The sequence below is a fragment of the Lampetra planeri genome, chromosome 4 (genome assembly GCF_965212315.1).
Source record: "Lampetra planeri chromosome 4, kcLamPlan1.2.h2, whole genome shotgun sequence".
Taxonomy (NCBI): Eukaryota; Metazoa; Chordata; class Hyperoartia; order Petromyzontiformes; family Petromyzontidae; genus Lampetra; species Lampetra planeri.
Window position 1 is genome coordinate 9260007 of NC_136110.1, and position 13693 is coordinate 9273699.

The following is a 13693-nucleotide window of genomic DNA, read 5'->3' on the forward strand; positions in this document are numbered from 1 at the left end:
TTTTTAACGAGTCCTACCAAAATACGCACGGTTTGTGCTACAGTTCAGGCGCTGGCAACTCAGACTGTGCGGGTGCCCCCGGGATCGCAAATGTTGGTACCCCTTTGATTGCGAAAACCCCTCGGGGTGGATGCGGCGGAACAAGGTGTTCTGTTGGGGCCGTCAAACAGAGCTGTTGGGGGCCTCGACTTAGCGGTAGCTCAGACCATGGTGCGGGCGGACAGGGATCCGTTCGTTATGGTTCTGAATACGGGATCGCGGCCAGCTGTAATTACACATGGCACGGTGCTGGCTCACGCGGCGCCGCTACCCGTCGATGAACAGCTCGTTGCACATGCGGATTCTAGCCTCGATACGCATCCTCCATTGGAGGAGGGGACAGAATGGTTGGACTCGTTGTGTGCTGGGTCTCGTAACTTGTCTAGTGTGCAGTTGGGAGCGTTGAGGGGCCTGCTACTCGAATTCGCTGACGTGTTTAGCAGACACAAGTACGATATTGGCTGCACGGACCTGTTGCGCCACCACATAGCGACGGGTGACGCGGCCCCTATTCGGCAGAATCCCTTCCGGCTCAGCCCAGCCGAGAAGGAGCATGTGCAGTCGGCTGTTAATGACATGTTGGCTGCCGACATCATTTCGCCCTCTTCCAGTCCGTGGGGTGCTCCCATCGTCCTTGTTAAAAAACAGGATGGGTCCTTGCGGTTTTGTGTGGATTTCCGCCGCCTAAATAAAATTTCGATGGCCGACGCGTATCCACTCCCCAGGATGGATGAGTCGCTGGATGCCTTGGCGGGAGCACAGTTTTTTTCCACGCTTGACCTGCTTTCGGGATTTTGGCAATTGCCCCTCGATGAGGAATCGAAACCAAAGACCGCTTTCCGGACACCAGGAGGCCTATTTGAATTCAATCGATTGCCCATGGGCTTACATTCCGCTCCCGCCACGTTCCAGAGGCTCATGGAATTGGTTTTGTCAGAACTCCAATGGGACACCTGTTTGATTTACCTCGATGATATCATCGTTTTCAGCCGGACTTTCGAGGAGCACCTCCAGCGATTGAGAGGGGTGTTCCTCAGGATGCGTTCCGCTAAATTAAAATTCAATTTAAACCGGCTAAATGTCACCTGCTTCGGAAATCGGTCAGGTACTTGGGGCATATCGTTGGCCGTTCAGGGATCTCTACAGATCTTGCTAAGACGCACTGCGTCAGCTCATGGCTAACGCCAACCTCAGTCACTGAAGTCCGCAGCTTCATAGGATTCGCCTCCTACTACCGCCGTTTTGTCGAACATTTTGCCACCATAGCCAGGCCCCTACACGCTTTGACGGCTAAAGGGGTAAGGTTTCACTGGGGGCCGGAAGAAGAGGCGGCGTTCTGCTCCCTTCGGGACGCCTTGGTGCGGGCTCCTCCCTTGTGTTACCCCGATTTCACGCAACCGTTCCTGCTTGACACGGATGCCAGTAACACGGGTATCGGGGGAGTGCTCTCACAGGTGGTCGGGGGGGTCGAACGGGTGGTCGCCTACGGTAGCAGAGTTTTGTCGCCTGCGGAACAACGCTACTGTGTAACACGTCGTGAATTGCTAGCGATCGTTTTTTTTATACAGCAATTCAGGCCGTATCTCTACGGCCGTCATTTTACTGTTCGAACGGACCACGCGGCTCTCCAATACGCTATGCGGGTGGCGCAACCCTCCGTCCAATTGTCCCGATGGCTGGAGGTCCTCCAAGACTACCAATTCACGCCGATTTACCGTAAGGGATTGCGGCACTCGAATGCGGATGCCTTGTCGCGGTTGTCGCCTCGCTCGGAATGCGCATGTCTTCTGGGATCGGCGCGGTGTAAACCCCCTGTCACCGTCCCCGCGGAAGTTTTGCTCACCGCCACTGACGCTCCCGGGGTCGACGCGCCCGCCGCTCCCACGGGCGGGGACTCGTTACTCGCGTTGCCTCTTATTGAGTGGGGCCGTCTCCAAATGGCCGACAGTTCCCTACTCACGTTGCGTCGGAAGGCAGAGGCTCCCGGGGGGGGGGAGACGCGGGTCGGTTCCTGGGTGGTCAGACAGGGCCTCCTGATGAAGTGGGACAATATGTCCCGGCGTCATACGCTCGTTGTTCCATCTGTTATGTGGGGTAGGGTCGTTCTGGCTGCTCACGAACGACTCATGCATTTGGGATTTCACAAAACGCTCGCCCTACTCCAACGGGACTACTATTGGCCGGGTATGGGGAGCGACGTGGCAAACATCCTCAAGGGATGTGTGGGGTGTGCTCAAAGAAAACCGCCACAAATAGTGGCTAATCCACCGCTACAATCCATTCAGGTTTCGCGCACGAACGAACTGGTTGCGCTCGATATCTTGGGGCCCTTTCCCACTACACCTAGGGGTAACAAGTACCTGCAGGTTGGCGTCGAATACTTCACCCGATGGCCCATGGCGTGGCCACTCGCCAACCAGTCGGCTGCGGCAGTGGCGGACGCCTTTGTCCAGGGCTATGTTTTGGACAAAGGCGCCCCCGAACGCTTGCTGACGGACCAAGGAAAGAATTTTTCGAGCGTTTTGTTGCGCGAGGTGTGCGACCTGTTGGGTACGAAGAAAGTGCGTACCTCCCCGTACCACCCGCAGACTGATGGAATGGTTGAACGTCTAAACAGGACGATTACTTCTATGCTGTGCCAACAGGTCTGCAACGATCAGGTTGATTGGGACTTACAGGTACCTGGGGTACTCGCGGCCTATCGAATGGCCCCCCATGCGGCGACGGGGTTTTCCCCATTTTTTCTCATGTATGGGCGGGAGGCCGATCCGGCCATGGATGTCCAACTGGGGATTTCCCAGCCACGTGCGAAATCTAAATTGGCCGACCACATCAAATTTAATATCGCCAAACTGGCTGAAGCGCGAGAGGCTGCGAGGTTGAATTCAAGGTCTCGCCAGGTCGTTAACGAAAGATTGCATGCACGAAAGGTGTATACGCATGATTGGAAACCAGGCGATAAGGCCTGGCTGCACTGCCCACATGCACCGTTGGCTACGTCCCCTAAATTGTTGAGACCATGGAGGGGACCCGTGGAAATCGTGCGTATTGCACGACCCCAGAGTATCCAGATTAAATGGGAAAAACGCCGTTGGTACGTACACCCCTCCCGGCTGAAACCCTTCGCGGCACCGCATGACCCCCCTTTGTGCTGTAACGACCGAGCGTGTGATGTGGCCGTCGACTCGGGGAGGGATGTGTCGCAGTCTGATCCTCACGTGTCTCCGCCTGACCCACTCCCAGGTGTCTCGGACTTGACGGCTGTTGACCGTCGTGAACCGGAACCCCGAGGCACGCGCGGATCTCCGATGCCTGCCCCGTGCGTTCCTGGACTGCCGGCACCACCGGACGGTCAACCGCGTCTGGTGCCGTACGACGGACCGGCCAGGCGGACTCGTGCTAAGACACGACACTTTTCATGAAAAAAAAAAAAAGAGGGGAGGGCCCGAGATTGCAGCTCGCCACCGCGTTCCCCTTCTGCACGGTATAATGTCCCGTTCAAGGGGCGCTCGGAAATGAAGGGACGCTGCACGAGTCATTTTTTTTTGCATACATATTTATTGTTGCCGCTCGCCGGGTTGTACATATTGTACATATTGTTCTTGTTGTCGCGGTGGCATGTTCTGATTCTTGCGGATGGCGGAGTTTTGTTGTGTTGTGTTGTTGTGATTGTTGCTTGTGTTACGGGGCACACACGGGGGGGGGGTAATACATTTTTTTTTATAGCAGCCGGGTCGGCTGCGAGCTATGTGGTAGGGGGTGATGTAGTGGTGGTGTTGACGCGCGCCGACAGTGAGAGATCACGGGGCGGCGCGGGGTGCGTGGTTGTGCGCGCTGACACAAGGTGGGAAATAGGATCGTGGGCAGCGCGCAGTGATTGGTCAACTGGGGTGGGTGCTCTCAGCGACGTCCGCATGAGGGACTATAAAGGGGGACGCGCGGGAGCACTCGGGGAGTTGTTAACCAGTTGAAGATCGAAGACGGAGTTGAAGAAGTAGGGCCCTGAGACCCCTAGTTCCGCTGTCCTTGTAAGGGCCGGGACCCTGTGTGGCTCGGAGGCGAGACTGTGGGACCCGTGGTCTGACGTCCATGTGGGACGAGGCTGTGGGACCCAGAGTCGAGACGGACACCCCAGCCGGGTGGGTTCCGAGAAGCTACGGGGCGTAAGAGCCCGTGTGGGTGTAGCCAGGGGAACCCCGTGGGTTAGGCTGCAGATTAGCCACCCGTGTAATATAAGTTGGTGTAAATAAAGAGTGTGCTACCCGTAAGGTCGTCTCCCGCCAAGTTACTACATTACAGTAGTAATAGCATTTCTAATCTCGTCTGGCTGAAAGTCCCATTTCATGTATATAGTATTTTATTCATCTTATCATATTTATGAATTGATATTAAAGGCAAAATATCTTAACATGTCCTCATAAATATGAATTTTAAATTAATAAAAAAATATATATATTTTTTATACTATTTGTAACTCCACTGCTGGATGAAGGCCTATCCATGCCTTAATAGCCATAGGCATGGTTTGATCATACTGTATCATGCTGGTCAATGCACGTTAGTGAAGGGGTACCCAGGACTGGATCCGATATTATTTCGCCATATCTGAAGTTAGATTACTGGGAATCAAACTCAGGACACTGGATTCATAGTGCTGTGCAACAACCACTGTACCACTGCTCACCTGTATTCAGGTTATACTGTATATGTACACGTACAGCTCTTTTGTCAATCTACTGCTGGATGAGGGCCTCCCCTGCTGTGCGGTCGTGGAGGTTATTCGACTATACTTCACCACATTGGTCAGTGCAGCCAATTCAAGGTGGGTAGCATAGCCGTCGGAATATAACAGCCTGGGAATATAGTACAGCACTGTCATCCCCTACCCAAAATGTAGGCCTGCAGCAGTCTATAACCACCTGTTTTATGAATTGACAAATGTTAGGCATTTTGTTTTATGCATGGTGATCACCCATATAAGCAATATACAGGCTCAATTCTGCTTAGCTTCTGAGAATAGATTAGATTAATTGCATTTCAGAAGCAATACGAATATTGAAAGACTGTGACGGTACCACCTGAAGACGGAAGCTTGTGTTGCCTCCGAAACGTCGTGATTTTTATTTTTATTTTATTTTACTTTTTAATGTTTTTACCTACGTGACTTTACCGAAAAAAAACCTAAGAATATGAAAGAGGTCTGTTAAAATTTGCTTGGATAATGCGTATAGCTCAAATCAGTTTTAGAATTTTCAGATGAGATTGATATACCTCTTGAACTTGTGCAATAAGCTGCACGAGATTTTAACAATGTTTTCTTTCCATTTGCTGCATATATGCTAATGTTTGAAATTAATTATCTTGATAAAAGAGTCTTATTACCACAGCAATCATAAAATAGATTTACTGCCCACGCGAGACTGCCATTCTTTGCTAAATTTTAAGCTAAAAATAAGTAATGTAAGGACAATCGATTCCGTTGTTTAGCTGGAACAATAAATAGACCCATCATGGTAGAGGTGTGAGCAGGAAATACAGAGCTACTCTACATTTTAAGTGGACTGGAACGGCGCTTGCATGCTTGCCTTTACTTTGACAGGCAATTAACTTGTGTGGGGATCTGCTTGGGACACGGTTCAATGTTCCCTTGCGTATATGAACGGAGCTTTGGTAAATACTGCATATGACATGAATAAAGGAGAGTTAAACTAATTAATCGGACCTTCCAGATATTTTAACAGTTTTTTCATAGACAGTGCTTGACTAAATGTAATGCGTAGACGGATAATAGCAAGCGTTGTAAGGCCAAATGCATTCTATTAAGTATGAGTTTTTGTTAATGGTCTAGGAATTGCATTAGTTTTCCTGCACACAAATTAACTTGAGGTGTTTTTGATGAAAAAATGTATGTCATGTATCTTAAAGTTACGTGAATGCTGAAGTTTGTTTATTTTAGAATATATATGGGACTACTATAACATTGGTCAACATAGGGAGCACGTGTCCAATTGTATTAGCCTACGTGCTGAAATTTGTTCATGATATAATTTTAATTGGGTATCGATGGTTATACTGAGAGTATCCCTTGGGAACCTGCAGATGTTTGCAGGTTGTCAGATACAAAGTAGAGCTTAGGCCCAGGATCATTGACGTAAAAAAAAGGGCCATTGAACAAAGTTTGTACGTGCAAATCATGCGCTACTAGAAAATGAATGGTTTTATATGGAATTGTGAAACATTTTATCTTGATATAACTGATTACGTGGGTCCAAAAGCTGAAATTGTCTTATTTAGTTTTCTTAAGCCACTCCTATATATATAAAATATTTCCATCTAAGATTAGATTGAGCACAACATGCCAAAATAAAAAAAAGATAAAATATCGATGATGTAAGTGATGTTTCATATGCAAAGATGAAAATCGCATCAATTATTAAGTTAATTTTTTATTTTCATATTTGTTTTAAGTGCATGAGCCTTACCCAGTGTTTCTCTATTTAAGTTTATTACATTGCAGTTACTGTTTCTTATTTGTGTTTTGATTCGGAAATTATGCTTTCACACAACTGTTATAGCAATGAGTAATACAGCCCAATTAACAAAAATAATGTATAAGTCAAAATATAAAAATAACAGGAAAGGTTTATTAACTTAATCAAATTTTTTTCCCATTAATTTCAGCTGCAGTGTTTTCTTAGAGTTGTGTTGAATATCAAAGTTTTATGGCAGAATGATAATGTTAAGTTATTGCAGAAGGGAAGCAGTAGACATGTTGCTGTCTCTACAACATAGCTGGAGCCCAAAGAGTGGACATTCCTGCCTGATGCCAGGTCACACAATCTATTCTCAGTTCTTCTGCCTTATGTAGTGCCCACCTATTGTTGCCACCTGATCTAGTTTTCCCAGGACATCTTTTTTGAGGTAGCTGTCTTGGAAAGTCTTCCTGTGACATTAAAGTGTTTTTTTATCAGTAGTGCAATATAACCCACCACTCAATAAAATGGAATTACACGTAGTTATCCATCTTATGGTGAGATATTATTTTTCTCATATGTGCTTGTTTTTTTTGTACCTGAGAGATGGCCACCCTATGGCCAGCACAATCACATAGAGCTAATGGAGTTATAATGTTTTTGTTCGGAAGCAATTGTACAGCTTTCGAAATGTTCTTTCACGCCCACAATACATGAGTTCATGGCAGGCATCACTGGCGTCAAGCGGGATTGTTCATGATTGGATCCAGCCGTCCTCAGTCCGTTCTCAACCCATCAGGAGGAGAAGGAAGCTTTAGCTATGGAAGCGATTTCCAGCCCCAGATACGACCGGCCTTGAAAGCAGCTCTCTTAACATGCTGCATCAAAGCTCCTTAGGTTGCATTGATGTTCAAGCTTGTGTACATTATTCATGATTCTACTTGCTATCCTTATGTGAAATACAATGTGGAATGGTACATGTATGGTTAGCTAGTATGTGCCAAATATATAAAGCTGTCATTACAGTTGAATATATCTTATTGTGTTCTTCATGTAATACATTTGAAATAATTTGTATAACATTGCAAGACTATGCAATGTAAATTAGACCAACTTTAGTCAAGTTGCTTATGTTATCATGCCATGCCTTTATAACTTGAACAAAAATGAAAGGTTAAGAAACTTTAACTATTATTTTTGTAACACTTATAAATCAATACTGAAATGTTTGCAAAGGATTCTGTCCTTAAAGGTAAGATTTTTTTAACGGCTGCCATTCTGAAATGCAAAAGTACACCTTTTGTGGTTGTGCGGGGGTGCCTGTAGCGCCCCCGCACAACCAAAGCCTTTAGCGACCCCGAGCAACCACAGCAGTGGAGACAGCACGGCACTCCCTCAGGGCAGCAGCGGACCGAGCACGGCTCTGCCTCAGGGCAGCAGTGAACAGCACGGCTCTCCCTCACGGCAGCAGTGGGGACAGCGCGGCTTTCCCTAAAGCCAGCAGTGGAGACCACGGGGGTCCCTCAGGGCAGCAGTGGACGGAGCACGGCTCTGCCTCACTGTCACTCACCCGTCTCCCTCAGGGCAGCAGCGGACCGAGCACAGCTCTGCCTCAGGGCAGCAGTAGAAAGAGCGCGTCTGGCTCCCTCACGGTAGCAGTGGAGATAGCGCGGCTCTCTCCCAGGCTAGTAGTGGAGAGAGCGCGGCACTCCCTCAGGGCAGCAGCGGACGGGACACGCCTCTCCCTCAAGCCAGCAGCGGAGAGAGCGTGAGTCTGCCCCAGGGCAGCAGTGGACAGAGCACGGCTCTGCCTCAGGGCAGCAGTAGACAGTGCGCGTCTAGCACCCTCACGGCAGCAGTCGAGACAGCGTGGCTCTCCCTCAAGTCAGCAGTGGAGAGCACGGTGGTCCCTCAGGGCAGCAGTGGACGGAGCACGGCTCTGCCTCAGGGCATCAGTGGAGAGAGCGCATCTGGCTCCCTCACGGCAGCAGTGGAGATAGTGCGGCTCTCCCCCAGGCCAGCAGTGGATAGAGCACGGCTCTGCCTCACTCTCACTCAGTCGTCTCCTCACTTTCACTCACCCGTCTCTTGCTCGCGGTCACGTGACGCACTTCAACCAATCCGGGGGCGTACATGTTTGAGAGGAGCGCACCTCTGGTTGGCTGCTTGCTTGCGGTCACGTGACGCACTTCAGCCAATCCGTGCCGCGTTAGTCACAGAGTCACAGAATAACAGACCTGGGTGTTTATACATTAGTATTAAACTGCATCTGTCCCAAATTTGTTGCGTATTGTGGTGTACTTACCTTTACAGCAACAGTGCAGTTGGCGTTGGTTGTCAGTTGCTCGTACGTGGACACTGCAGCTCATTTTGTCAATCCACTGATGGATGCATACCTCCCCATGCACTGGGGGCAACGAGGGATGTTTGAACATACTTTGCAAGTCTTCAATACTTCTTCGCTCCAACATCGGGCACATTCAGGGTGATTTGGTCATAGGCGTTCCCTCAACATGTTTATCAATATTTGTTGACAGTTATTAGTGACATGAACAGAAAAATATCCTCAAAAAATACTAATATTACAAATACGGTTGGCAAATTCCTATTGGAATTTTCTTGTATAGTTTGATTTGCATATATACTCCTATATATAAAAACAAATCTAAGATAAGGTAAGTTACCTCAACTTCAGCCATTATTTATTAACATGTTTTAATATTATTGGTATAATGTCCAATTTGTGCTTTCCATTTTAGTGGTAATGTTCTTCAAACGTCGCAGCAATGTGTTCATTAAGCAATTCATTCAGCAGTTATTGCACAAGTGGATCTTCCTAATACCATTAGCCAGAGGTGTGGACTCGAGTCATGTGACTTGGACTCGAGTCAGACTCGAGTCATGAATTTGATGACTTGCGACTCGACTTGGACTTGCATAACAATGACTTTGTCCCACCTATGAGATGTGGACTCGAGTCATGTGACTTGGACTCGAGTCAGACTCGAGTCATGAATTTGATGACTTGCGACTCGACTTGGACTTGCATAACAATGACTTTGTCCCACCTCTGCCATTAGCCAACCAGCAGTTGGTATTCTCTCATAATGTGCAGTGTCTTTGCCAACTATTTCATCATCTGATAAACAGTTACAAGTTAGGCCCTCAGAACTTGGATAGAGCAAATTAAATGAAAAAAACTATTTCATTTATCTGCTGTGTTGCAGTGGATTTACAATCCATTAGTCAACAGTTTGATATGATCTCCTGGCACAGTAGTTGAAAGAAGGGGAACGTTTATTAAACTGCCCCTCCTATGCCCACCCAGAAGTACAAGTGGAAAAACCATAGTCGATTTGAAGGTTGTGTTTGGTGGGGTAAAGTCTGAGTACTCCCAACCCCTTCTCGGACAATTTGGCCAGCGTAAAAAGTAGGCTAAATATATTCTCGAGCGCTGTCTCGTGGGGAGGCCGTTCTGCCAGCAGTGGCATGAGCAATACATTTCAGGGCTGCAACTTTACATTCTACGTTCATTAGAGACCAGGCTGAAGCCACCAAATGCGCACAGCTAAGAATCTGAGTTAAATGATGAAACTGGACCTTCCAAAACAATTTGCTGTTACATTTTAGATATCACTTAGGTTAGGTGTGAAAGGAAGTCCAATATGAGTAGCTTGAAGCTATGCGATTGCAAGATAATATGTTTTATGCTAGAAATATCATGGTGACATTCCAGCAAAGTTTAAGCATCACATCACGGAGGAGGATGTAATTATTCCATATATCATGTTGGCACCTGCTCTCACGTAACAACTTCTCCAGCAACTCTCATCTCTGTTGCTTTTTGCTGGCCAACGAACAGAGACGGTCACCACATCGCACGTTTCCAGAGGGACTTTTGCGGCCGTCTGGAACGCTCTTCCTTCTGATGTTAGAAAGCCATCGGGGCTATGCAGTTTTAAATCCAGATTAAAAACTAATTTAAATTGAACTGCCTTTTGCGTTGAGTTTGTTGTCCTTCCCACATCTCTGATTAGCACAGTTGGCTATGTACGGTGCGAAAGAGGTTAAACATACATACATGCACCACATATTGTCCAGGCGCCGACTGTTATTGGCAAGAGTCGTTTTTTTTAAACAAACAGCATCAGACTTTCTCAGCGGCCCTCTTTCCCCAACTCGTACGTCAATGATTAAATGCCATTGTCTCACTTTCAATCTCTGCACGTAGGCGTTGGCATTAAGCTCACTTCACGGAGTTGTGCATCGCATAGAAACATATTTTTCCCCACCATAGTTGTACAACAAATAAATAATGAACATGTATTTATAACCAACGCAGTTTAAAATTACTTGAGGATTCATGCATTTTTTAACATTTTATATTAGAATGTATTTGCTATATTAGATTACCCTCAACATAATTGTAGATCCAATATCTTTGTCTCTATCGCATAGAAGTCAGCAAAGATGTATTTTATAGTTTGTCAAACAAATATCGAGCTTACTGAATGCCGATTAAAATTCATGGTGATATTAATGATCTTAAATGTGGGTTTCCATATGTCAAACAATTTGTGTGACCTGGGACACTCCAGAGTGTTCTCTGATACTGCATGGTGGTGGTGGAAAATTTAGGAGATGCTGAATTCATCCTTCAGCCAAACATGCTTCTACCAATATCTGGAAAAGTATTTCTTCAAATCTTGACTTAAAGCTTTCGTGACGGCAAGAATTAATATTATATGGGTCTTTCGGTAAAGTGACGTAAGAAAATAACAAAAAAATATCAAAAAACTACGACGTTTCGATCGCAACACAAGCGTTCGTCATCAGGAAGAGGGGGTTAGCTTCTAAAGGGTTAGCTTCTAAAGGTAAACTGTTGATAAAGGTTTGAAATGGGCATCGCCCAAATGTCAGCAGTCAATGTTAATTTAAGTGGTGGGCAGCGACCGCGACGGTGGTGGGTTTTCCCACCAATCAAAGGCAGGGGCGGTTTCTTCATTAGGGCGATTGGGCGACGCACTACCAATGTGTGAAAGGGACTTTTTCAATCACATTAACAATCTCATTCAACCACAGAGCTATGCTAGCCGTTACTGTGCCTCTGGATATAGTCCAATCAGCGTCATGTCACGTTCTGTGGAGTACCGCCTCTTTTTGGGCAATTTCACTCCGGCTGAGAATCGCCCAGAGTGTTCCCATAGACTTACATTCAAAGATGATTTTTTTCGAAAGGCGGGCGCTGCAATGCATTCTCTATGGCTTCCGGGAGGGCTCGCACTAACGTGCTTACGTCATCATACGTCAGCACGTTTCAGTCAACAATTTTATTTGTCGCCACCTAGTGGAATTACGATTTAAAGCTTTCGTGACTGCAGGAATTCATCTTATTGGTTCTTTCGGTAAAGTCACGTAGAAGGGAAGTAATAAAATAATAAAAATAAAACATAATAAAATAATTCTCACGACGTTTCGGCCACAACGCAAGTAGCCGTCCTCAGGTGAAAACCAGGTCTGTCGAGGCGACAGCGTCTAAATGAAACAGCACACGTGCTTGGAGCATGTATATAAGCTGGGTTGGAAGGGGGGGAGAAAGGGGGAGCCTTAACAAAAGCATATGAAATATCAAGAGGAATTTAGCATATTTATGGGAAATGCAGGTATGTGACTAGTACTGCATATGCCCGTGCATTATGCAGGATTAGCAGCATCAAAGGGAGGGGATAAGGGTAGCATTAATGAAGGGAAGGAGTGTTAATAGTATGTAGCTGCAGTAACTAAAACCACCACGTAAACAACTAAAGTATAAACTACATATTATCATCAGTATACTAAATATACTCTACAATACGTTGAGTTACTAACAGTAAGTAATACATTACAATTCTACGTCGTAAAAAAAATATATATAATATGCTTGCATCTAAACTTTATTCTCTTACATCACACGAGTCTACACCCTACTATATACTGCCATAGACAAACCCAACATTAAATTATATACTGTATTGCACACCAAAGAAAGGTTCTACTTTTCCGACCACCTTGTAAGTGCCAAGCTGCTACAAGGAGAGATGTTTCAACAGCATGGCCATACATTCCCTGTTGAGGCTCTGAACATCACTGTCAGGGCATACCCTATGTTAAATAAGGCGAAGCTGAAGACTGAACTGTCTGTCATTTATGAGAGTCCAGAATTCAAGGGCTGCTGTGGTGCACTAGCGCTGTACCAGGTTTTGCTGAAGTACAACCTCCACTTTTTCAGAGACTGTTGCTCTGTTGAACATCCTCATAACCACTCCCATGACAACTGCTGAAGCTGAGAGGTGTTTCTCAACCTTAAAGAGAATCAAGACATTCCTGAGAAATGTAATGGGACAGGAACGTCTGAATGCAATGGCTATGCTTTCCATGGAGAGGGAACTAGTCAGGAACATGCCTGCTTTCAATGAGAGAATAATTGATCACTTTGCTACTTTGAAAGAGAGAAGAGCAAAATTTCAGTATAAGTAAGCAGTGTATTAAGCGAGTAATGTGATGTAAGTAGTGTAATAATAGTGAGTATAGAAACAAACAAGGAGATGTATTGTAAGAGTCACTTTATTTTTCATTAATATTAAAGTAGTGAAGTTGCCTTTACATGCTTAAGCTGTTAATTTATCCATTGCATGGGTGGACCTTATCCTTATCAATCATCCAAACATTTGCCCCCCCTGAGAGATTTTGCAGGAGCCGCCACTGATCAAAGGGCTGCCCGGTAAAAATGATCATAATGTAAGATCGTTCAGCAGCTTCCACGGCGGGCGCCCTGAGTTGGCTATGTTAATGTGAGAGATTAGCATGTTATTGAGAGATTAGCGTGTTAATGGAAGATCGCAAAGCAAAAACCTCGAGCTCGGTGAGCGAGGTGGCTGTGTTAGGGTGACAAATTTAACCTGTTAATGTAACATCAGAGAGCCGAAAATAACAACTAACATCGGAAGGTGGTAGGATGGGAACATCACAGCCAGTTATGACTTAAACTGGTTGATAACATCCTACCAATGATTGCTCAGTTTATGCCCATCTTCTCGATTGAAATTGTGTCTGTGTCTATATGTATGGATGGCTTCATGAACGAATCTTTGTTGATAGCCAGTGGGTTTGCAAAGTACCTTCATCTTAGAGAAATCAATTTC